Genomic DNA, 24,109 nt, shown 5'->3' on the forward strand with positions numbered 1-24,109 from the left:
GAGAGAGAGCAAGGAACAGTTGGCTCCATTGTGATCATGTGACATTCAGCATCATGTACTCTATTGCAGGACATTGCTTGTTTATTAGAAATATTTTCTCATCTTGTGGAACACTTGCAGAACAAGTTACTTGTAATCCAAGGTTTTAATGTAGTGGAACAAAAATAACGTCGTATAATCTCATGTTCTTAACCTATTTATTCCTTCTGTGGGAAGAGCAGCTATAATTACTTATTAGCAGAAATCTTGAATATAGTACACTGTTATTAAACATAGTCTTTGTTTTGCACATTCCTTTGTTTTTGGTATTGGTGATTGAACCAATTCCTATCTCTTTGAGCTACATCCCAGACATTTTTATATTTTTATATTCCTTTATTTGTAGTGCTGAGGATTGGACCCAGGGTCTCACGCTTTCTAGGTAAGTGCTCTACCACTAAGCTATATTCCTAGTCTTTTTTATTTTTATGTTTTTTAAATTTTGAAAGAGCATCTTGATAAGTTGCCCAGGCTGGGCTCAAACTTGCAATTCTCCTATCTTAGCCTCAAAAGTAGCTAGTATTGCAGGTGTATGCCACTAAGCTCAGGTTCTGTACATTCCATTTTTTGACTCATTTATCTTATACATTTTCTGTTTTATATTTTTTGATCTCCATCTCCCAGTTTCCTTTGTAAAAACAAGTTGTTTGATACCTTAAGATCCAAAAGTTAAAATATTATGCATATTTAAAACAATAACTTTAGTTTCTATTTGTTTAAAGAAATATGTTGCTTGTTATAAACATGATTCTACTATGCAATTCTCTGAAAATTATTTTTTCTTGCCATAAAAACAAATATGATTATATTGCAGAGAGTTGTTTTAACTGTGATTATAGTTCTGTATTTTAGGGAAACAATGAAGTGTATTCTTTAAAAAGAATAAGTATAGAAAGTATTCAGTAATTGTCCCTAAGATTATAAATGTAATTATATTCATTATTCATTTTACTTTTAAAATTAGTAAATTATTAGCTATTGAAGTTATAATTAAACCTTCAATTAATAGACAAGGCTCTGCATATTCAATCATTTAAAGAATGATTAGCTATATTTTAAAGAAACATTTGACAAATTAATTTTAGAAATTTAGAGGTTTAAATTAGCCATTAAATGTTAATATTGTCTATAAAATTTTACATTGTTTCACTAAGATAAAATTGTACTTCAGTTTAGGAGGAAAGATTTTAAGATCCTATTTAAAAAATTTATTATAATAGTATTGAATTAGAAATTATTAAATATATTATTACAATGATATTACTGAAAAATATTTCCTTTAAAATTTTTATCACATATTTAAGAAATTATTTCTAAGTCGTACCTGAGTGACTTAGGCATCTCTCTCCATCTCTTTCTCTGTACATATCATTTTTGAGAATACTTTGTTGATGTCTTACAGGAATGAAATATTTGGACAAATATTCTTTGCCTAGTCCTTTAGGTAACGTACTCATAGAAAGAAGAAAATAAAGCAATAGATAACATTAGTGTGTGTGCTATTTTTTGTTCATGATGAAAACACTTCTGGTGTTATTGTCCACAAGGGAAACATCCTTTAGTCATAACACTTGAGGCCATCGGATTTTTAAGTCTGGACTTGAATTGGTGACTATTCTTGGCTTACCTATTTTCTGCACCTGCAGTGTGTTGTAATCCTGCTTGCACCTAAATCCTGTTTGACAAAGTGCTCCAGGCTACAACTTCCAGTTAATTAACCATGCTATTTGGGAAAACTACATTTTTATTCATGCCCCAGATCATTATGAAGCAAAGGCCTTTAGGGTAGTCTGTCATCCAGATACAGAAATAAAATCAACATTCACGCCTGGATTTTCTAATATATGGGCACAAGTCATTTTCCATTCATGATGAACCTTTTATAGGCCAAGCTGGATGTTTGAGACAAAGATGGCTAATGTTCCCTTGATCTCCAGGAGCTCATGTGCAAATATCTACATGCAGTTAGATTTAAATGTTGCTGAACACAATGCAAAAACCTGGTCCAGGGACAGAGGAAAAGAACCAGCTAGAATACTGTCACATGTATTGTCTGAACTGCTCTTTGCATTGGAAAACAGCAGCTTTTAAACAAGACAATTTTTTTAGCAATCACTAAAAAATAAATAATTAAAATAAAAGAACCATTTCTGTACCTCCTTATTACATTAGACATCTACAACCATTAATTGCCAAGCAATTCTTTAAAATTATCATTATATCAAAGTATTTTACTTTGATAAATCAGAGTTTTTCCCTAAAATCAATAAATGAAAATCTTAGAATATGATTAGGAGTTCATGGCTTAAATGGACGTTTCATTGCTCAGTGTATACATTCATGCCTTTTGCTTTTCTTTTTATTTAATTTCTTGAGTATATACTTAGTGCTCAACCTGCCATTATTTTGACTGCATGTGAAGACTAAATCATATTAAAACTTTGAGCAATTTTCATTAGCAAGCCAATAAATTTGACAGTGTTTCCAAATAAACAGACCCTTTTTAAAAATAGGGGCATGGGGCTTAGAAATATAATGGGAAAGGAGGTCCCTGTTTTTATTCTTTGTATGATTAAAAATTGGCTGGACTTTTGACACATTCATGGGATTCATGGGACTTTCTATATGTTGTCCTGCATTTAGAGGTCAAGTGCAAAATTTTAAAAAGCCTTCCCTTAGCGTTTTCCCTAAGTACTAGAATATGCACTTAGCAAAATTATAATTTTTATCCCTGCCTAAGAATCCATTCTAATTAAAAATTATTTGATGAACTTATTGGGCATTTCAGTGTTTTCTTACTATTAATCTTTTAAAATAGAGCACTTGAGAAAGCTAAGTTTATATTTTCTGCTGCTATGTGTACTCCTTAAGGTTGTGTTAGTTTTTCTTTTTTTTCTTTTTTTTTTTTCATAAGGCCACACTTTCAACTCACAGTATGCTTGTGGCCCGTGTATGCTTCCCATACTTTCTCTCACCTTCCCAGACCCACCGTTTTTATGAGAGATATACTTTTCTGTCTTGTTTTGTTTTGTTTCTTTTGTTTTTTGAGTTAGGTTTATGAAAGCTTTTAATCTGAAGGAAGGAAAATCCCTGCAGAGTCAATCCTGACCTTCCATGGCCTCTACATTTACTTTTTTATTGACTTCAACGGAAAACTGACGGGATCATGGGAAATTCTCAATTGGTTTTATTAAGATTGTCAATGGAGAGGGAAATACGTACAGCAGGCTCAAACCGTGATTGAAATGCAATGTTAAATAAGTCTTCTTGTTCTGAAGTCTGCCTTTTGTTTTTATGTTAGACTCTTTGGACTGTAACTGTGCTGTAATAAGCTCATGTGCTGTTTCAGCACAGTGTATGGAAGATTCAGCAGGAATGATAAATGGAGAGGAAAACCACTCACTCTTTCTGCTTTTTGTCATAGTCATGTCCTCTTGTTCCATCATACATGCTTTTCTACGATAAGTTCAACTATTATTATGACATTGTCATTTTACAAGAGGAGACTAGTTGGGAAATTTCTGATGGATGCCAAAGAGAAGGAGTGGCACTCTGTATTTTGTAGATGATTGATAGCCTTAGTCTCTGAAATTGTAGAAAGTGGACGTACAGTACAGTGGGTCATTTGAGTCTTCTTCCTTCCTCTATCACTCAGGAAACTATAGGAGACATTCTAAGTATCCAAACTGTTCGTAAATATGTGACAAGCTTTTTTTTTCCCCATTGGTTGTCTTTTGTTCTTTCATAGAGCTGAACAAAGATAAAAACAAAGGAACCAATTCTTATTTTAATTTAAGAGAATGAGTGAATAGGATGACTAATGTGGTTCTTTTGCTTACTAAAATTCAGATAACCTGATTTAATTGGGGGTGGCATGATCTTGAGTATCTCAAGATATATTCATATATTATGTATCATATACTCATTCCATATTGAGATTCCAGTTCAATAAGACAATATTAGAAAATGTGTTTATTTCAACATCCTCTTGCATATCTCTCTAAAACTAAAGAAAAGATAGAAACACACAAAGAAGATGAGAGGAAAACAGTGGTTTGGTGATGCTATGAATTTCTGGGTAATAAAAATGAGAAGGAAGGGTCATTGGAATAGAGAAAGTTGAATACCTAATGGTCACACACAGGGAGATGCCAAAAAGTAGGAATCAGATTTCTGTTTCTGAACCTTAGAGAAAGAAGTTAGCAATATAAGATACGGCAGATGCTGAGAGTGAAGTCTGGAACAAACACAGGGATGTGTTTCTAAATAGGTTATGTTATCGTGTCATAGATGCCTTCCTCCCTGAACAGACAGGGACGACTGAAGTGCCACTAACCTAGTGAGATAAAGGAATTAGTACAATGGAGACTTAACCAGAGAGACTGTAGACATGGTGATGCCATGGGTGAGGGCAGGGCTGGGGTTCTGTATAATAAGTGATTTCTGTATAATAAGTGATTTCCCATCAGGCATCTCCAATAGCATTGACCAACAAGCCAGTGAGTCCCCTTACCTATTTCCAAACAGGAGATTAGTGAAAGCTTATGTTCTGGAGAAAATGACTCCGGAGAGATCTAGACGCAGTGGCACTGGAAGGGCAAGCCACAGGTGAAGACCTGTTTACTCTCTAATGCAAGCCTTCACTTGACAAGAGGCAGTTCTTGTGCAGAGGTTCTCAGACTTGTTCTGTTTTTCTTCCTCTTAAATATATGCATGGATCGCCAAGTATTTGGAAGATACTCTGATAAATAAATAGCCAGATCAGGAACAACAACAAAAATCTACTTAATGGAGCTTGAAGCAACTAAACTATTACTTAGAGGAAGAAATGACTTAAATAAGCAAGAAAAAAATTAGAGAAACAGAAAAACAGCATTTACAAAAAATGCGATGTCATTGCATACAGAATAGTTGAAATCTTACAAAAACTAAAACAACGATGATGGCAGCCACCATCCTGTGGTGAGGCAGCGGATCCTCGGCTGGTCTCCTGGAGGCCCTTTCCCCTCCTGCGGACTTAGTGGCTGGCGCGTGCGGAAGTACAGCGGGCCGGAGCGCCAGCGCGGGCACAGGCCGCTCTGCGGGGCGAATGTGACAAACCCCCGCTTCCACCGCCTTCCTCCGGAGAGCGTGAGCAGCGCTGGCAACCCCGGGGCGGCCAGGCCACAGACCCCGCCCAGCGGCCAGCACCCGGCGCAGGCCTGGCAGTGGAGCTGAAGCGGCACCCTGCAGGTCACCCTGAAGACCCTCCAGCAACAGACTTTCAAGATCGACATCGACCCGGAGGAGACGGTGAAAGCACTGAATGAGAAGATTGAATCTGAAAAAGGGAAAGATGCCTTCCCAGTAGCAGGTCAAAAATTAATTTATGCAGGTAAAATCCTCAATGATGACACTGTTAAAGAATATAAAATTGATGAGAAAAACTTTGTGGTGTTTATGGTGACAAAGCCCAAAGCAGTGACCACACCAGCACCAGCTACAACACAGTAGTCGAGTCCTGCCAGCACCACCACCATTAGTTCCCCCCCAGCAACAGCTGTGGCTCAGGCACCGACCCCTGCCCCTGCTTTGGCTCCCACTTCTGCACCTGCGTCCATCGCTAAAGCAGCGACGACAGTGTCTTCTGAACCAGCGCCCGCTAGTGCAGCTCAGCAGGAGAAGCTTGCAGAGAAGCCAGCAGAGACACCGGTGGCTAGCAGCCCTGCCTCAACTGACAATACATCAGGAGATTCTTCTCGGTCAAATCTTTTTGAAGATGCAACAAGTGCACTTGTGACAGGTCAGTCTTATGAGAATATGGTAACAGATCATGTCTATGGGCTATGAATGAGAGCAAGTGATTGGAGCCCTGAGAGCCAGTTTCAACGGCCCTGACAGAGCAGTGGAGTATCTTTTAATGGGAATCCCTGGAGATAGAGAAAGTCGGGCTGTGGTCGACCCTCCTCAAGCAGCTAGTACTGGGGGCCTCAGTCCTCCGCGGGAGCTGCAGCTGCAGTGACTACAAGAGCAGCTACTACAGCAACAAGTTCTGGAGGACTTCCTCTTGAGTTTTTACGGAATCAGCCTCAGTTTCAACAGATGAGACAAATTAGCCAACAGAGTCCTTCCCTGCTTCCAGCATTGCTACAACAGATAGGTCCAGAGAATCCTCAATTACTGCAGCAAGTTAGCCAACACCAGGAGCATTTTATTCAGATGTTAAATGAACCAGTTCAGGAAGCTGGTGGTCAAGGAGGAAGTGGCAGAGGCGGCGGTGGAGGAATTGCAGAAACCGGAAGTGGCACATGAACTACATCCAAGTAACTCTTCAGGAAAAAGAAGCTATAGAAAGGTTAAAGGCATTAGGATTTCCAGAAGGACTTGTGATACAAGCATATTTTGCTTATGAGAAGAATGAAAATTTGGCTGCCAACTTTCTTCTACAGCAGAACTTTGATGAAGATTGAAAGGGACTTTTTTGTATCTCACACTTCACACCAGTGCATTACACTAACTTTGTTCACTGGATTGTCTGGGATGACTTGGGTTCATATCCACAGTACTTGGTATATGACAGTAGATTGTTGGGGTAGGGTGGGAGGGATCTAGGATACAGGGCAGGGATAAATTACAGTGCATGTCTGCTTCAATTAGCAGAAGCCGCAAATCCACACAGTGTGTAAAATATACAACCCCAAATCAGCTTTTGCAGGTCTTTATTTCTTCTATAAAACAGTAGGTGACTTTTCCTAGGTTTCACTCCTTTTAGTGCACTAGATCCAGAAATTTAGTGTAATGCCCTGCTTTATATTTCTTGACCTAACATTGGTTTCCAAACAAATCCTTGCTACCTAGAATTTATAGTCTCTGTTTTATGGCAACACTGGATAATGGCTTTTTGAAATTGAAAAGAATTTTGGAGCAACTGTAAACAGAAATGCCAAATTATCAATGGTCATTGTTGCTGCTCCACATAAGTATAAAATTAATGTGTAAGGAAGCCCATTCTTTCATGTTAAATACTTGGGGTGTGGGAGGGAAGAAAGCGAACTTTTTCTTAAATCAAAAATTATTACTACTATTTTAAAATTTCTTGATCATTGAATGTGAGACCCTTCTAACATGATTTGAGAAGCTGTACAAGTATAGGCAGTTATTTTCTTGTTTACATTTTTTGTTTTGGGGAAAAATTTAGGTGTCTAATTACTGTTTACTTCATTGTTATCTTGCAGTAAAAGATTTAAAACAACCATTGCCTGTTTGCTTTTGATGTATCCTGTTGTTTAGCACTTTTGGGGCCAATGGTGAAATGCAGCATTCGTTCTCTCTCTCTCTCTCCCTCTGTCCTCAGCAGAAAGGTGTTTTATCAGCAAGTTAGTAAAACTGCTGCCTTTAAAACAAAAAAAACACCTCAAATCAAAATGCTGATTTGATTCAAAATTAATGCAAATGTTTCAAAACTGGGTTTCTGATACTTGTAAATGTTTTTCCTTTATTAGATAAGAGTGTTACCATTTAAGTCATTAGTATTATATTACTTTCAAAAAGAAGTGAATAGAACTATAAGCCGGCATCTTTTACTGCATTGAGAGATTGATGCATTCTCCTGGAAGGGTTGGGAGATGTGGCTGGGAAAGTACTTTGGAAAATGCACAATCAAGATATCTCGTGGCATATTAAAAAGAAAACCTTTTTTTTAAAAAAACTAAAACAAAAATGAAAGCAGATATAAAAAATAAAAGGGTTTGCATATTAAGGAAATATCTCAGAAAATATAAGGAGACCATATAAGATGCAACTGACAGGGCTTTCAGAAAAGAGCAGAGCAAATGAAAGAGTAGAAATTCTCAAACTAATTTTAAAAAGGTCCCAGGCCTGAAGGACAGTAACTTTCACATGCCCAGTATAGAGCAAGATTAGTGAAAAAGGACCAAGAATAAACTCATGAAATTTCACAACCATAGGCATGATGATCATTCCTAAATGAACTCTAAATGAGAAAAATAAATGTGCAGAAAAGATTAAGGATCTAAGTGACATAGGAGCAGCAGTACGGAAACTAGAAGTGAAAGAAAATCCCATGACAATCATTTGACAAGTCTAGGGAGCAGCCATTCAAAATTGGAGCAGGAGAATTGAAGGATTCAGGAACATAGAGTATCTGATATATCTTTGACCATATTAATGTTTGTGTCCAAGATGTTTTTAACATTGGAAAATTTGAGAAGAGTTTAAGCAAAGGGGAAAAAGATAGGCAACTGGTAAATCCAGGAAAAACATAAAGTTTTAAAGGAAAGGAAATAACAGTTTGGATCAGTCAGAGGAAAGATAAACTCATAATAATGCAAATAGGTCTGGGGATGTATAGTTCCTTGGTAGAATGCTTGTGTAGCACATGTGACACACTGAATTCAATCTCCAGTACTGGAAAACACAAAAACAAAAATAAAAATGAAAAAAAAAAATGGAGGAAGCAATCAAACAAGTGAAGAGACAGACTTGAAAATGGGAGAAAATCTTTGCTAGCTACTCTTTAGAGGATTAATAGCTGGAATATATATATATATATATTTTAAACCTCAGAAAACATAACACCAAAATAAAACAATACAAAACCCACATATCCCAATCGATAAGTGGACAGATAAATTGAACAGAAACTTCTGAGAGGAAGTATAAGTGGCGAGTAAGTAGATGAAAAAAATATTCAACATGCTTAGCCATCAGGGAAATGCAAATCAAAGCTACATTGAGATTCCGTTTCACCCCAGTCAGAATGGCTGTCATCAAGAATAGAAAAAAACAATAATTGCTGGTGTTTCTTTGCTGTTACAAAAGAATAATAAGTAATCAAACATATTCTTTTAGCTACACTTTAATGTGATCTACACATATCCATTAATATTTTAAAAATTAACTATCTGTTAAGACAAATAGTATAGGTAAACTTGGAATCAGGATGGTTGGGGAGGAAATAAATTATCATCTTTCAGATTTTCAAAAGATATTAGGTTTATTGACTGAGATATACTGTTTAAAAAATGGTAACACTTTGGCCTTCACAAATAGTAATAACTGCCAGAGACACCTTTTTGTAAATGACATACGTGGGCCCAACCCTGATGATATATTTTTAATGCTATTATAGATTTACTTTGCAGATATAACCTTGGAATTATCTGATGGAGCAACTCATTATCAGTTTACTAAACTACAAAACCAAATTCCATAACTTTATTTGTATATAACTTCCTTTCTTAACATTAAGAATTGGTATCCCCTCAACAAATCTTCATGTTAGGGTAAAGAATGACATTTAAAACAGGTGGACTATTGTATTTCTTATTCCAAGTTCAGCTACATTCTATTATAACAATAGCAATTTAAAAATTACAATGGTTTTGCTTTTTTCCCCCTCTCTAATCAGCACCCTGCTGGTTATCAACGAAAAGATTCATTTTAAAATTTTTTCTGCAATATGCTTGATTGTTAATTTCCAGGTCAGTATCCAGCCTATCATAGTTTCATGGGGTGATAATTTATGCTTATAATGGACAGGCTATTTAAATCTGTGATGAGGTCACCTGTCTAAAGTTGCTGAATGCTATGGGCCCCTCTCTTGCTTACTCAGATTCACTTCACACTGGGGTTTGCTAATTTCCCATCTTTAATGATTGTGTACTCTTCAAATAAAACTTTAACCTCCCCATTGCCTAATTTATCACAAGCAATTCATGTTCTGTTAACTGTGTGTCTCATCTCTCAGGCAAAGTGCTCACCTTTCCCTGCCTCCCTTTCTTCCTTTCATCCTTTCTTTTTTGCAGTATCTTTCATAACTATAAATAAAGAAATATTTCTCATTCTCAGGTAATGTCTTATATTGTCTTCAATGTCTTGTTTCAGATACTCTCAGGTATTTCTTGGATGTGAGTGCTTCTATCTTATACTATACAACACAGAGAGCAGACTATAAGTTTAAATGAAAACATTTGTTTGATTCTAGTGTCACATAATTGATTTTTAAAACTCCTTTCAGCATACTTTTCATCAATTAGCCAACAACACATTCACAGAATCAGAGAATTTTAGGGTTGACACTGACCTTAGAAAGAATTTACTTCAAATCCATCAAATTCAAATAAAACCATTTTTGTAATGGCATTTTCATTTTTCCATAGAAATTTCTGACACATACTCTGATTGAACACATAGAAGAAGCAGTAGCACTAGTCACAGCTCTTGACGGTCCTTGTGTATGAGCAGTCTGGACTATCAAATAAAAGTTGTTCTCAATCTTTTTTATGTGGAGTGTTCAGCCCCTTTCAGCTTCTCCAGTGACAACAGTCTTAGCCACTGAGGAGGTGGGCTTTCTGGTGAGACCACACCTAATTTTGCAGTGTTTCTCGAACTCCTTGTGCTGAAGAGTCCTTCCTTCTCCTCCTCCCTCCTCTCTCTTCCTTCTCCCTTCCACCTACCCACTGCTTCTTTTCCTCCTCCCATGTCCTCCCACCTCCAGCCTCCTGCCAACCCATTCCAAATCAATTCTTTCATAAAATATAAGGTTAATTCACAAAATTAAACAAAAATATAAAATATGAGCCCTGAATTTTTATTATTAGACACATTAGAAATGAAAATGTAAGCTTGCTACAAATATTTCTAAAAATTTCTTCTTGATATCTATACTAATCTTCTGAGGGTTTGTAAGAAGCAGTTCAGTTTGAGTAACACTACTACAGTCAACTAGATGAATTGTTATGTGGTGTGATTTCCACTTGCTCTGATCTGGAGTTGAGTATACCTTAAATATTCATCCAGTGCAAAAAATGATTGATTCATATTTTATATCTGTTTTATGGCTATGTTGTTAGCATATATGGGTTAAATTCATTTTGTAATGTCAGTTTCAGAGTAGCCAGCTCATCAACTTGTCTTTTAATATTTTTGCTATGGTGGCTATTATATACTTAAGGTATCTATGACAGCATCATTGAGGACATTCTATGTGGACAAATTTGTTATCTAAGATGCAAAAATATGTGAGATGTGTATGTCTCTGCATATCTTACCAAGGTCCTTTCATAGAGAGGTCTTGGCACCATTTCTCTTTGCTGTCTCTTTCTGTTTTCTCTGACATCTACCCTCCTCCTCGTTCTTGGATGAGACTTTTCCCTGTGCTGTCCTGGGCTTGCCTGTGTTGGTGGTTTGCACCTATTCTCCGAGTTGGGTTCTGTCGAGTGTTCAGCTCATGGCACCTTGGGATTCATATCAGATCCCAGAGAATTTAGTTCTTGACTTTGAATTAGAATACATAGGCCTTACAAAGTCCCTTCTCTTCAGCAGGACTGTGTATTTATGGCTGTACGTTGAACTGTTGCACTGACAGTAGAGATTTGCTTATTGATTGTGAAGTACCAACTTACTATCCAGAATAACAAGATGGAGAGGACATGGATCCTGTACCCAGGGACTTAGAGTTTGGAAGGAGACAGTTGCAGGAATAAATTAATAAAGGAAGCTATGATAGTAGCCCTTTTGAAGTATTGCAAAGACATAAAAGGGAACAGGTAATTAACTTTGAAGAGAAGTCAAGAAAAGCTTTACCAATATGTGACAATGGAGCTGAGCTTAAAGGATTCGGTATTTCAGGATGATGGTGTCCATTGTGTCCAGGAAGCAGGAGGTTGGGTGTCCTAAAATAGATGGAATCTGTGTAAATGTGAGGAGATTTGAGCTTTGGGGCTACTACTCATGCTCCCACAGTTCATATAGCTTGAGTGGTGGCTCCTTGTCTGATCTTGTTTTTAGATTTCTCCAGTGACAGCCAAAAGTGGTATTTGCTTTTAAGACTCAATGGCCATTAAGAATTTGTAAATACTTGCTAAATTTTGGAAGAGTTATGAAGATCTTTGGAGCAGGGAAAAATGTTCATGTTTAGAAACATACCAGAAATTATGAAATTAATTTCAGCCCTAATTTAGTTGCATTGCTACAATAAAAAATTTCAGCCAGTTAGCCCATGTGAAAACATATTCCCCCCCCCAAAAATATTAGGAATAGTATTCTATTCCCATGCTTAGTAACTGTTTCTTGGAACATTTTTTGCATATACTTTTAATTTTAGTGATTAACTTAAATATTTTAAGACCTTACTATATTACTTTGTATTAAGAAACAAGAAGGAATTTTAATGACATCTTGAGTTGAGGATTCAGATGAGAATGAGGATGGCTCAGGACACAGAGCAACAATATGGAAAGAGTACATATTGGCCAGTCTGTGGCCCTGAATTTTATGTATTATTGAAGACCTTAAAGTACAGTACTGTAAAGAGTGATGGAGGATTTAGGTAAGAGATGAGAATCTGATTTGTGTTCTAGAAATATAAGTCTGGTGGCACTGAGTATATATGCCAATCAGAGGTGAAGTCAGAGCCTGAGGGACTGATTAAGGGGCTCCACAAATGTGGATACAGTGGATATATGCAAGGAAATCTCTGCGTGGTTGCCACTTTTATTTGTTTGGCAGATAGACATTAAATTCCAACCACTCACTAGGTACTAGAATGTAAAAGGGAACAACACAGACATGGATCTTGTCCTTAGCAGGCACCTAGTGAAGTCTGAGACAGCCCCCTCAGCATAGGTGAAGAGAAACAAGCTGATATGCTCAGTGCCTTTAGCATTACAGTGAATAGGAGAGGAGAGATTACGCATGGAATTGAGGGGTGGCTCCTCAGAGGGGCAACCCTAACACTTGTTAATGCTGTTAAAATGCAGATTCTTATGCAGTAGGTCTGGGTGGAGCCTGAGAGTCTTGGTGTCTCACAAGCTCAAAGTAATGCTGATGGTGCTAGACCATGCACCACACTCTGAGCAGTGAAATTCTAAAGAGCTAGTTAAGGATACACACACACACACACACACACACCACCCATCGCTGCCGCATACTTCAAATTTTAGAAGAAAATTAGAACAGAATTCCTTGGGAGCAGAACTGTTTGTAGATTAAGGAATACCTGCATATGTGTGGCTACACATTCATTTATAATAAACTTGTTTTTTTCAGAAAGGCCATCATCTCCAGGTCATCTTGAAAATATTTTGTGATGCCAACCTGGACAGAATATATTTTGTTGACTTTACTTGTGGTTGTCAGAGGGAAGCAATGAACTCATATTTACAGATAACCATTTCCGAACCCCACTTTATTTTCCAGTGTTGACTTTTCAACTCTAATCCATAAAAAAGAGAAAACGTCCAGCTAACATTTTGAAAAAATGTGTTTTTGGGCGGAAAGTGATGTGTGGAGTGTTTGTTGCCTAGAGGGAAAAAGATAACAAATGTCATTTGTGAAATCAGTATATATAATTGCATGTCATATGTTGAGACTGCATTGCAAAGCAGAAGATGTTATTGGTGTTTGCTTGTGGTTTGCCTCACTATGAAAAGCAGCTGAGCAAGAATCCTTAGCTTCTTATTCTCTGCATATTAGATAAGAAATGAAAAGCATCGAAGTACCGAAAAGGGCTTCTCTTGAGATACAGAAAAACAGAGTGGTAGGCTTGCTTCTAATAGTTTCTGTGTATTCAAATTTGATCAAGTTTTTCTAGTAGGCATTTGACTTAAAGCTATCTTTTTTTTATAAGCAGCTGTTCTGGAAATAACTGGTACACATTCTCATCGTTCTGAGCATTGTCTAAATACATTATTGGGGATTGGAGCAAATACTGGCCTCCTTTAATGGGAATATTTTTCTGATTGGGACTCTGCTCTTTACTGTGAGTGTGTGGCGAGGTCGTCTCAAAGTAAAAGAATTCTAGGAGTAAGACTTTCTACTTCTTAGTTGGTTTTGTAGTTTTATTTCCTTTTACACTTGTTCATTGACTTCACTCTCATTTAACAGGAAAAAAAATCAATTGCATAAGGAAGATAGAGATGTTTCAGTCTGACTAATAGACCAAAACCTCATTAGGGAGACAACAGTTGTGTAATGAAAGGTGCTTAACATCAGCGGACTTGGATTAAAGTCTTGGCTCCTACCAGCTTAATAACCATCACAAGGCCTCTATCTCTTCGACTGGGAATACAAAGAAGGCAAAGTGCATTTATAATGGACTAATATGTGCCAGGTGAAGACATACAGAGACACCACTTCCAATGAAGGGCTTCAAATTCAAAAATGGTATACTCTGAATGGGAAGTATTTAAATATCACCACTAATGGATGTCGAATGCAAACACCTAAATATGTTGAATTCACAGTTTGAATAAATTTTCAGTCTTGAAATTTGTAGCCAAATGTTTGGACAGTGCTCTGACAGAAGAGGTAGACATCGTGGAATTGAATCTGTGGATTCAGAGTAATTCACATTTTTGAGGAAATGTGTAAATTTTAAAAAATAACTTTTGAAAAGTGCCTATTTTGACTGTAGAATATCTTGTTTTTATATTCATATTTACAATCTTCCAAAACTATGAAAACTTTTTTATCACGAGTCCAGTAAATTTTAATTTCTTATAATTTTCTGCCAGCAGAAATATGTATTCTTTGTTTGGGCCCATAATAAAGAAATAAAGCAAATTTTCAGGGACATTAGATGTGTAAAGTTTATAACCACTCACATACTATGTTTTTATATATTAGATGCAAAAAAGGAAAACTCAAACTTGTTCCATTAATAATATGCATATGTATTATATTTTATCCCTGAAATACAGAGTAGCTGGAGTCTACAGAGATTATTTTGTTTGTCTCTGTCCATTTCCTTAAAAAAATGTGGCTTAGAGTGAAAGGAATTTAGAGTTTTGAAATTAATCTAATCGCTAGTCAGGGTCTACAAAATATTATGGCATAAATAAGATACGTTAATTGCCATATATTTATTAAGTGCAGAATTAGTATTGAGGAAAGACTTTGTAATATTAGAAGAAGTAGAGATGTTACCCCCAAAGTTGACCATATGGTCAGACATCAATAAGGGCTGTGTAGAGGGTAAGGACCAAAGTGAAGTTGTTGGATCTGTGTGTTTTTAAACGTGAAGGAAATCTTTGGAAGAGTTATCTTGGGTAAAATCACATGTAAGATTTGCTTTCTTAGTAATCCACATTAAATTTTGGACCTCATGGTATTTTAGTTAAAAATAGGTACTGAGGAGTTCGTGTACTGCACTTAATACATTGGCCCCAGGGGAACTCAGAGACTGAAATTTTGTAAGTTTGGCCACAGAGAAAATGTTCTTTGTTTCCTTTCTGATTCCAGTGTTGAGTACAAATAAGATCATTTATGGCATCTAGACAACATTTTGATACTGGTATAAAAAAAGTAAAAGCTGGCTAAATAGTCACTCTTGGCACCTGTATTAAACCATGCATGGATTAAAATGCTCTCAACTATGTAAGAGAATGATTTTTCTGTACAATTCAATGAAAAGCAGGGTTTGCCACTCTGAAAACATTATGTTATGACCTGTGGCTCTGTTGATCAACTGTGATGTAAAAAGTTGAGTACTTATATTATTTTTGATTGTGAATAGCGATTTGCAATATCTCCTAAAGTTCCTAAGACTTTAATGTTTTGTCAGTGAATAATCTCTGTGTGGGCTATTAATGGAGAGGATGCACCACTAGTCTTGCAGGGAGGAATGGAGTTTGTGGTTGATATGCTCACAGCTTAGTGATTGCATTCTCCCTGAATAAGATATCAGAAGTTTTTTTTTTTTGTTTGTTTGTATCAGGGATCTTAACCCGGGTCCTTGTCCTTGCGCAGCAGGCGGCGAAACCACTGAGCTAAATCCCAGGCCCCAGAGGATATTTGAATAGAAACGAATTCCCTAAACTGTTAAATGCCCATTTAACACCTTATGTACTATTTCCTTTTCCCTGGCTACTTTAAACCCAGCAAATCCGACCTTTGTTGTGGAGGATTCATAATATTTAAATTTGCAAGCAAATGAAAATATAAATAAATCCAGTTGAAGAAGGTTTAGGTGATGTTTTATGTAACATTAAAGTTATCCACTTCACAGATGGAAGTTTTATGTGTCTTGGAAGTTATACTTTAATTAGCTTACTACACAATAATTAAAACCAAAGTCAGCATAAGCATAAAGGACAAAAGCTTCCAGTGTGTCTTAACATGGATGCCTTTTGAATGTGGGATGAAGTAACTCTTCATTGTACAAGAAAGTCTTGCATATTATAGGATGCTCAGCATTTCCAGTGCCCATTCGGAGTGCTAGTAAAGCCCAGCTGTCACTGTGATAACCAGAAATATCCTCATAGATTTCTCAGTGCTCCTCAGGGGACTACTAATTCATCCACTGAAGATCACTGCTTTATCATAAAAGTTAATTAGTCTTTCTTAAGTTATCGCCCGTCATCTTCTCACTTGGGCACTCCTGCTCTTTCCTCCCCACCTGTTGGTGACTCTGATGCCATTGCTTCTCATGTCCTCATTTCAGGCCTTGCTCTATCGATTAAAGATTCTCTTGGATCTTTCTTTGTTCTCTGACGCTTTCTTTATTGCAACCTATAGACATAAAATCATATCTAAGCATGCATAAGTCCAAACAACAACATTCAAACAAAAATTTGCATCAGTACATCGTATCTTCTTATACTGCTTTCCATAGACTTTCGGAATTAGCCTGATTTTTTGGATATCATAATAAAATATAAAGAAGAAATTAATGTTTAATGGACAAATGAATGTTGCACCAGTAATTATTTGATAAGACTCACTCACACATTGCATTTTTAGGAACTTTTGGGGACTGCTACTTGGGGATTCTATTTCATGCCTTTTTCTTAATCTTACTTTTATTCTCTATAATATTATATTCTCTTATATATGAGTGGCATATTTGAAATTTCTTCCTTTACTTTTGCTTTTTTTCTCTTTTCTGTCTAAAATACTTGAATATTACACTTTGTTCAGGTCTCAAGTAGCCTAAGTTTAGTTATATAGCTATCATTTCTGTCCTTTGGAAAGAATTTTACTTATCTTTCGTATAAATGAAAATTATCCATTTTCATTGATATCTCTAAATTGAAATGTCCCTCTTTGTATTATATTTTTAAATATGTGATTTTTTTTTAAGTTACGCCTTTTAGTTCTTTTTCTTAAACTTGACGGAGGATGATTCATCAAATTGAAATAGGGTTTCTATGGTTATAATTTTATGAGAAATATCAGCTGATTCTTAGCACATTTTGGAGGAAATCTATTTTTCTCTTTCTAAGGTAAGCATATAGTATTTGGAGACTTTGTTTTAATAAGAGCCACTTTCCAGTATGGAAGATATTTTAAAATATCAATTTTCCCTTAACACATTATTCATCTATCACTTTTCTGTCTTTCATTATTTAAATTTCATGAAGGAATGGAGTTGTAACTCATGATATCTGTCCTTCGCTTCACCTTGCTGCCTTAAAACATGCTCATACTCAACTAGTTGAATAATTTCTCCACCTACCAGGAGCTTACATCATTCTTCTCTAAAAGCTGTTTCTTATGAAATGTGTCCTGTACATAACCGACTTGATGGATAAGTATGGTTTACCCAGTGATAGGAGCGACACATTGGGTACCCACCAAGTGCCACGAAGAAATAGGACATTAGCAGGGCCTAGAAGCCCTTCCCACTCACCTCTGCGTCTGCTGCTCCAGGAGGGCAAACTCCGTACTGAATTCTGTGCAGACACTCCTGTGCTTTGCTACTGACATCCACATCTGAAACTAATATTCCATTAGTTTTGCCTGATTTTTGAAACATTTATGTATTTTAAGACTTTTTAGGCAATATTATTTATGTGATATTCGTCCTAGCCAAATATCAGTAATTATAATTAACTTAGTGTCTTTGTTGTGAAGCAGTGATGCTGAACATTTTAGAGTTTTCAATAAAACAGTCTGATGTGGCACACATGGCATAGATTCGCTCTCAGCGCTCTAAAGTAAAGATATTTTCATAAAGAAAACATCACAATGCTCACCATGGATTTTTTCTCACGGTTTTGGTAGTGTGCACACTGCTTCTATGGGCATTTGCTAAGGCTTGGGTGGTGAGTGTCCCTTAAAGGTCTGTGAGCTAAAAGATCAGTCACTATGGTGATGCAGGTAGGAGGTGTTGAACCTAGAGGAAGTGGGAGACCCTCAGGTCACTTGAAGGGTGCTTTTCAAGTAGGTTGTGGGGCTATGGCCTCTTCCTCTTTCTCTTATGCTCTTTTGCCATGAGATAGAGGGTTTGCTCCCCATGCTGTCCTCTTCATTGCCATCCAGCATCCCCTCCAGAGGCCAAAAGAATGACTGGAAGCTTGGACTGGTAGCTTCAACTCAGAGCCAAAATAAACTGTTTCTCTTTACAAGTTGATTATTTGAAGTATTTCCTTATAGTGTTGGAGAGAGTTGGTTTAACACAATGTTCTTACCAGTGTCTCCTGTATAGCACACGTAAGAATTGTTTTTAGAGATTCTGTGTTCGGTTACAGTTTCAAGATCATAAGTTTTGCACATGTTTAACCTTGTTAAAAATGCCTAGCTATTTTTCACAGTGGTTGTACCAATTTGTACGTCAGCCAGTTTTGAATATTACAGTCTTAAAGTTTTGTCAGTGTTTTGGGTATGAGGTGTTTGGAGAGCATTCTGTCTACTCTTCTACAGACTTTGCAGTTGAATGCTTCAATATTTTTCTCTTCAACTGTTCTCTTTTTTCATTAATTTCTACCTGTTTTTATATACTCGGAGTTTGAATATTTATTTAGTATTTTAAGTTATAAATATCCTACCTGGTGGCTTTTCTTTTCACTCTTTGTTGTTTTTTGTTTCATACAAAGGGGATAGCCTTAATTCCTTTTACAATAATTCTTGTGTGCATTAAATTCTTATCATGTTTATAAACATACTTCATTGTGATTTCTTTTATATTGTTTGTGAAATAAAGAGCTGTGTTCATTTCATCTAATTAGATAACTGGTTTCCGTCAGCATTTGTTGATTAGTCTGTGTCAGTGGTGACAAACCTGTGGCAGCGAGCATGCTGAGACTTCTCTGTGCCATGCAAGCCAAGTTGCCCCAGCAGCCAGACATCGGGTAACAGTTGTTTTCTAAATGAAAACCTCAGTATTCAGGTTTAACTTCAGTGTTGGCACTGGGATAAACAATTGGGTTTTCTGTTGCAGTTTGGACACTTGGTCTTTAAAAGATTCATCGTCACTGAGCTACGTATTCCCTGCCTATCTGTGATGCCTCCTCAGCCATAAATAATTTTTTTTTAGGTGTACATGTTTATTTCTGAGACTGTTGTATCCTGGTTTTCCATACCACTTAACCCTTTAATAAACTTAATACAGTCAGCGAATTGAAGTTCAAGAAAATTCCTGCTGAGATTTTGGTTGGAATTATAGTGACACTAGATAACAATGTGAGGAAAATTGACATCTTTCTGATACTGAATATTCTTACCCAACAGTGTGTATGACTTATAATTAATTCAGGTTTTCTTTAGTGTCTTTTGAATTTTTATCAGTTGCTTTGTGAGTACTGCTCCCCCATTAACCTGAACCTGAAAATCCTTCAACTGAGAAGGATTTCAACTGAGAAGTTTCTCACAATATTTTCAGATGGTAACTTTGAAAAATCACATATTTTACTTTAATGTTAATTTACCTCCAAAATAAATTAAACATGGTTTCCAATAGAAAATGGAAAATTAGTCACATAGATTTCTCCCTCCCATCCACAGGATGATGTATTTTCCAACGATTGATGCATTTTGAGAATCATTCCTTAAGTCTGTTATCTTTTACATTCTCCATCCCAATGGCATGACTAATTATTTAGAAGGTAGATGTTTTTCCAAATAATTGTAGTTTATGCAATTATCTTTTTCTGAAATGTGTGTCATATGCAGTACAACTACTAGTAAATAATCTAATACAGTATTTGGTACTTAGCTCGTGCTAAGTATACATAATTGTCAGGCTTATTATAATGTCATTCTTCACATGATTGAAATGTTAAGAGTTTCCCGCAGTGTTTCATTTGGGTGTCCTCACCATATTTTCAAGGCATCCTTATTTTGTTCTGTTTTTTTTGTTTGTTTTGTTGCCATTCTTATTTTGGAGAGAAGGAAAGTGAAACCATTAAATACTAAGTAACTTGTAAAAATGATCATATAAGTAGTACCCAGTAGAGAAGAGCTTCGGACTCAGGTGTGCTGAAATCAGAGCCAGTGTGCCTGCCTTTACCTGTTGAGTGAGTTGGTAGTGGTAAGCATTGGGGAACAGTAAGCCCTCTGATAGTTTTTCTGCTTGTCACTCAGATTACATAAAGTGAAGCTTTAGTTGGGGTGTACATGTTGAAATCCTTGGAGGCTTCTTGTATCTATCTAGTATCATACCACACCCATTTCCCTCCTGTTTAACTTCCTGGTCCCTGTGATCATTCGAATTGTGAATTCTGCTCTGGAGTAGACCTGGCATTCTTTATTACATATGTGCATTTTTACTTCCTTGAACTTGTTACTAGCTCACACTCATTCTGATCAATTAACAACAGATAAATCTTTAATACTGCTTTGCAATTCTATTATGAAAGGAGAGGTAAATTATTATTCTCCTGAGAATAGGCATAGAACACATAACATAGTGTCTTGTACTCAAGGTGTGCTTACTTGATGTTAATTGATGATGAAAAAGATTGAAATCTTCCACTAAGTAATAAGGTTTTGTGGTTATCTATCAAAATCTAATTTTGTTGAAGTCACTTCACCTTATTATAAGAAAAAGTAGCTAAATCCAATAGAGAAAAGTGTTATCAGCTTGTAAAAGAAGACTTGCTCTGTGTTTGGTACTGTATGGAATTTTATCAGGTAACTTTTGCACATGATTTGGATTATGGAGCTACTATTGGTAGAAGAGTTCTATAAAAGGGCTACATTTAAAAGTCCCATGCACAAGATATATTTGACATGGCATAAATCAGGTGCCATGTTCTCTGACTATACATGTTTCTCTTTGTACTCTCCTGTATGATTCTTCTATAATCTTTACTAGAGGAGTGTTTGTCCCTGAGATTTGAATGTCTTCCAGTAGTTCAGTTGCATTGAGCACCAGAAATTAATCAGGCTTCAATTAAGAGAGCTAATTATTGATGAACAGGCGGACGCCCTGTTAACTTCAGAAAGACAGTCTGCTTTTATCCTTTACTTTTTTTTTTTTTTTTGCAAGTTGACTTTTGAGCTCTGGTCAGTGGAGTCCTGTGTTATCATTCCAAATTTGTAGGAGCTGTTTCATTTGGAATTTTAAATAAAATTCTGTTAGGTCCTATATTTTGGTAAGTAGGTGTATTAATCAGAACAGCTGTCTGGGTTACCAGTCAGACTGAGATAGCAGGTAGAAATGAGACATCTTCCTAATTAGAGTCAGTACTGAGGATCTGCAGAGTCTCCAGTAAGTGATGGCCTTTCTTGATGGGCATCCCTACGTGGTGGTAGGGAAAACACTATGGGCTTTTATGGAAGGATTTCAGCACCGCCCTGTGATTAATAGAGCTATCTTTCATTACCTGTTAACAATTTGCCGTGGTGCCATAAAACGTTTAAGCTGACAAATGCTGTCAGAGTTCTTTCAGTGCAAAGCTTTTCTGTTGTATTTAACATGTTAACTTTCATTTTAATGATGGCAAAATATGCATTGCTTGTTGTTTGTTAAATACACAGCGTGATCTCTGGAGCCATTCTGTTAACTGCAAAGTACAGTCAGTGTCCCCTTTCAGTGACCATTAATAGTAAAATTCTTCAATTAAAAGCTGTGGAGTAGTGCTGACTCTGAAGAGTTCACTGTATCCTAAAAGTACAACAGATATACATACATGCTGTGGAATTGTGAAGTTTGTTGAATTTGATTTTCAGTGCATCACATTACATATGAATTTATCATAAAGACTAAGGCACAAACTAAGAATGTTAACTCTGTGGTGGTTTATAGGCAATGCTCATATGTCTCTCAGGGTTCATGTTTATACAACCCTTAATACTGGCCTACTGCTACCATTGCTGTGATTACTATGAAACACATGCACTGTACTTATTATGAGTGCTTTATATAAACACTTTGATATCCACGAGAGTTTGGTTGTAGAACCCTTTCGGATACCAAAATCCATGACTGCACAAATCACTACATAAAATTGCATAGTATTAGAGAATGACAAGAAAAAATATACATATATTCAATACAGATGCATTTTTTCTTCAAATATGTTTTATCTGCAGTTGCTTGTATCCTTGCCTGTAGAACCATGGCTATGGAGGACCAGCTGTATTCACTCAGTTGAGTTTTACAACAGTTTTGCTCATTGGTTGCGATTGTTCTCATTTATCCCTTCAAACAAGCAAAAACTGAGACACAAAAAATTCAGTGTTTTGTTGAAGACCATATAGACAGGATATGATTGAGCTTCTCTAGGAACCCCGATATTCTGGTTTCAAAGTTTGCACTTTTAACTAAAATCAATGCATCCAGTTGATGGAAATGACATCTGGTACACCCTGAAGAGAGAGCACACATATGGAGTGTCTGCCTATCTGTTCGAGACATTTATTTTGCAGTTAACAAAGAAGCAGATTCCTCTATAAAGACAGTGTAGGAAAATAGACTTTAGATTACTCTTCAGGTCACGTTTTCCAAGCCTGAAAAGGGAGAATAAGTTGGAGCAGGAAAAGTGGATGTTTCTAGGTTCTGTTTTCTTTTTTCCTTCATAGATTTTTCATCTCCCAAAGCACAATTGCAGCTTGCAACCTCAAATGGTGCTACAGTCACAACAGAATTAAATTTCAGTTGCTACTGTTAATAACTGTAGAGAAACTCTTTGAAAAGGACTCACTAGATGCTTTTTTTTGTTTATTTTTTGCTAGATTAAAATTTAATATTTTATAATATTAGAAAGAAGCTCCAGACTTTAAGAATTGAGATTCATATTTTCTTTTCCTTTCCCCTCCTATAACTATAAATCAGCAAATAACAAAAAGTGTGATTCCGACTATAGCCATTATCCCCAGTGAGTGGAATATGGGCATTATAATTCACCAGGAAATGATGACTGAATGGAACTAAAGGAAGAGTGAAAAGGTAGACTTTAAAGATAAATTACAGCTGTAATAATTTCTTCAGTAAGATACATATGAAATTGAAATTTATGACAGGTGACCAGACCAGAAAAAGCAAGACGTTTGGGTTTTCTCTCTATCCTAATCAGTTTCCTGGGTTCCTTTTCTGATTAGTGCCCTTGCTAAGGCTAAGTCTCATTACATGCATCTCTAACATGTTTTCAGGAGACCTTTTGAAATCCTACTTTGGTTTCCAGACACTGATTTCTGCCCTAGTTCAGTTTTAGAGCATGAAGGTCATTTATCTATATCCCAGAAGGATGATTCACGTATTTATGTTCTAGGAAGTAGACTGAGAAGAAAAACTTGCTACTTTATCAATTAGGGCCCTTTAATATTTTGTATTCTCAAGCTTAGTCATTTGGTTGTTTGAACTAAAGTCATCTTCCTTAATCACCATCATTAGTGGCTGTCCATGAATGATGATTGCTCTGAATTTCATAAGAATGTTATTATGTAATGCATTTTATATTCCCATAGAGATTAGATATCATCCAGTATTTCACGAGGCCAATATATTTCCCTAACATATAAGGTTAGCTATAAGAATGATCAAACCCCACCTTCCTGCTACCCCTGAGTGGCTCTCAAATTGCTGTGAGGTAGTGTGGGACTGACAGAACACAACTGGGTGCGAGCTGATCCAGTCTTGGTGTTGTTTTATAGTTTAAGCATCCCAGGTGGTTCCACTGAGTTTACTCCTCAAAGATAAGAACCGCTTCTCAGTCTTCAACCTTTCCACCGATGAACATCTTGCTCAGAATCTTTTGGAATTAGCCCACTGTGCTTTGAGAAATTGTTTTTAAAATCTTCCGTATGGCCAAGATAGTGATTCATTATGTTCTCTAGTTCTTAATTCTGATCTAAAAGATGATACAGAGTGAATCTGATCTTTGTCTACCTGATGGCCTTTCAAATA

General features: G+C 36.4%; 1 protein-coding gene and 1 pseudogene across 3 annotated transcripts in view; both read left to right on the top strand.

Annotated features, from left to right (window-relative positions):
* The window catches only part of Gpc6 (glypican 6), a 1,085,538-nt gene that overhangs the window by 76,148 nt on the left and 985,281 nt on the right, over positions 1 to 24,109 (top strand). The gene's annotated exons all lie outside the window — the stretch shown is intronic.
* Positions 1,349 to 6,609, top strand: LOC147823536 (lysine-specific demethylase RAD23B pseudogene; annotated as a pseudogene).

This window comes from Heterocephalus glaber, unplaced genomic scaffold (genome assembly GCF_053883595.1).
Source record: "Heterocephalus glaber isolate CG9 unplaced genomic scaffold, H.glaber_assembly_v1.0 deba00001577, whole genome shotgun sequence".
Taxonomy (NCBI): Eukaryota; Metazoa; Chordata; class Mammalia; order Rodentia; family Bathyergidae; genus Heterocephalus; species Heterocephalus glaber.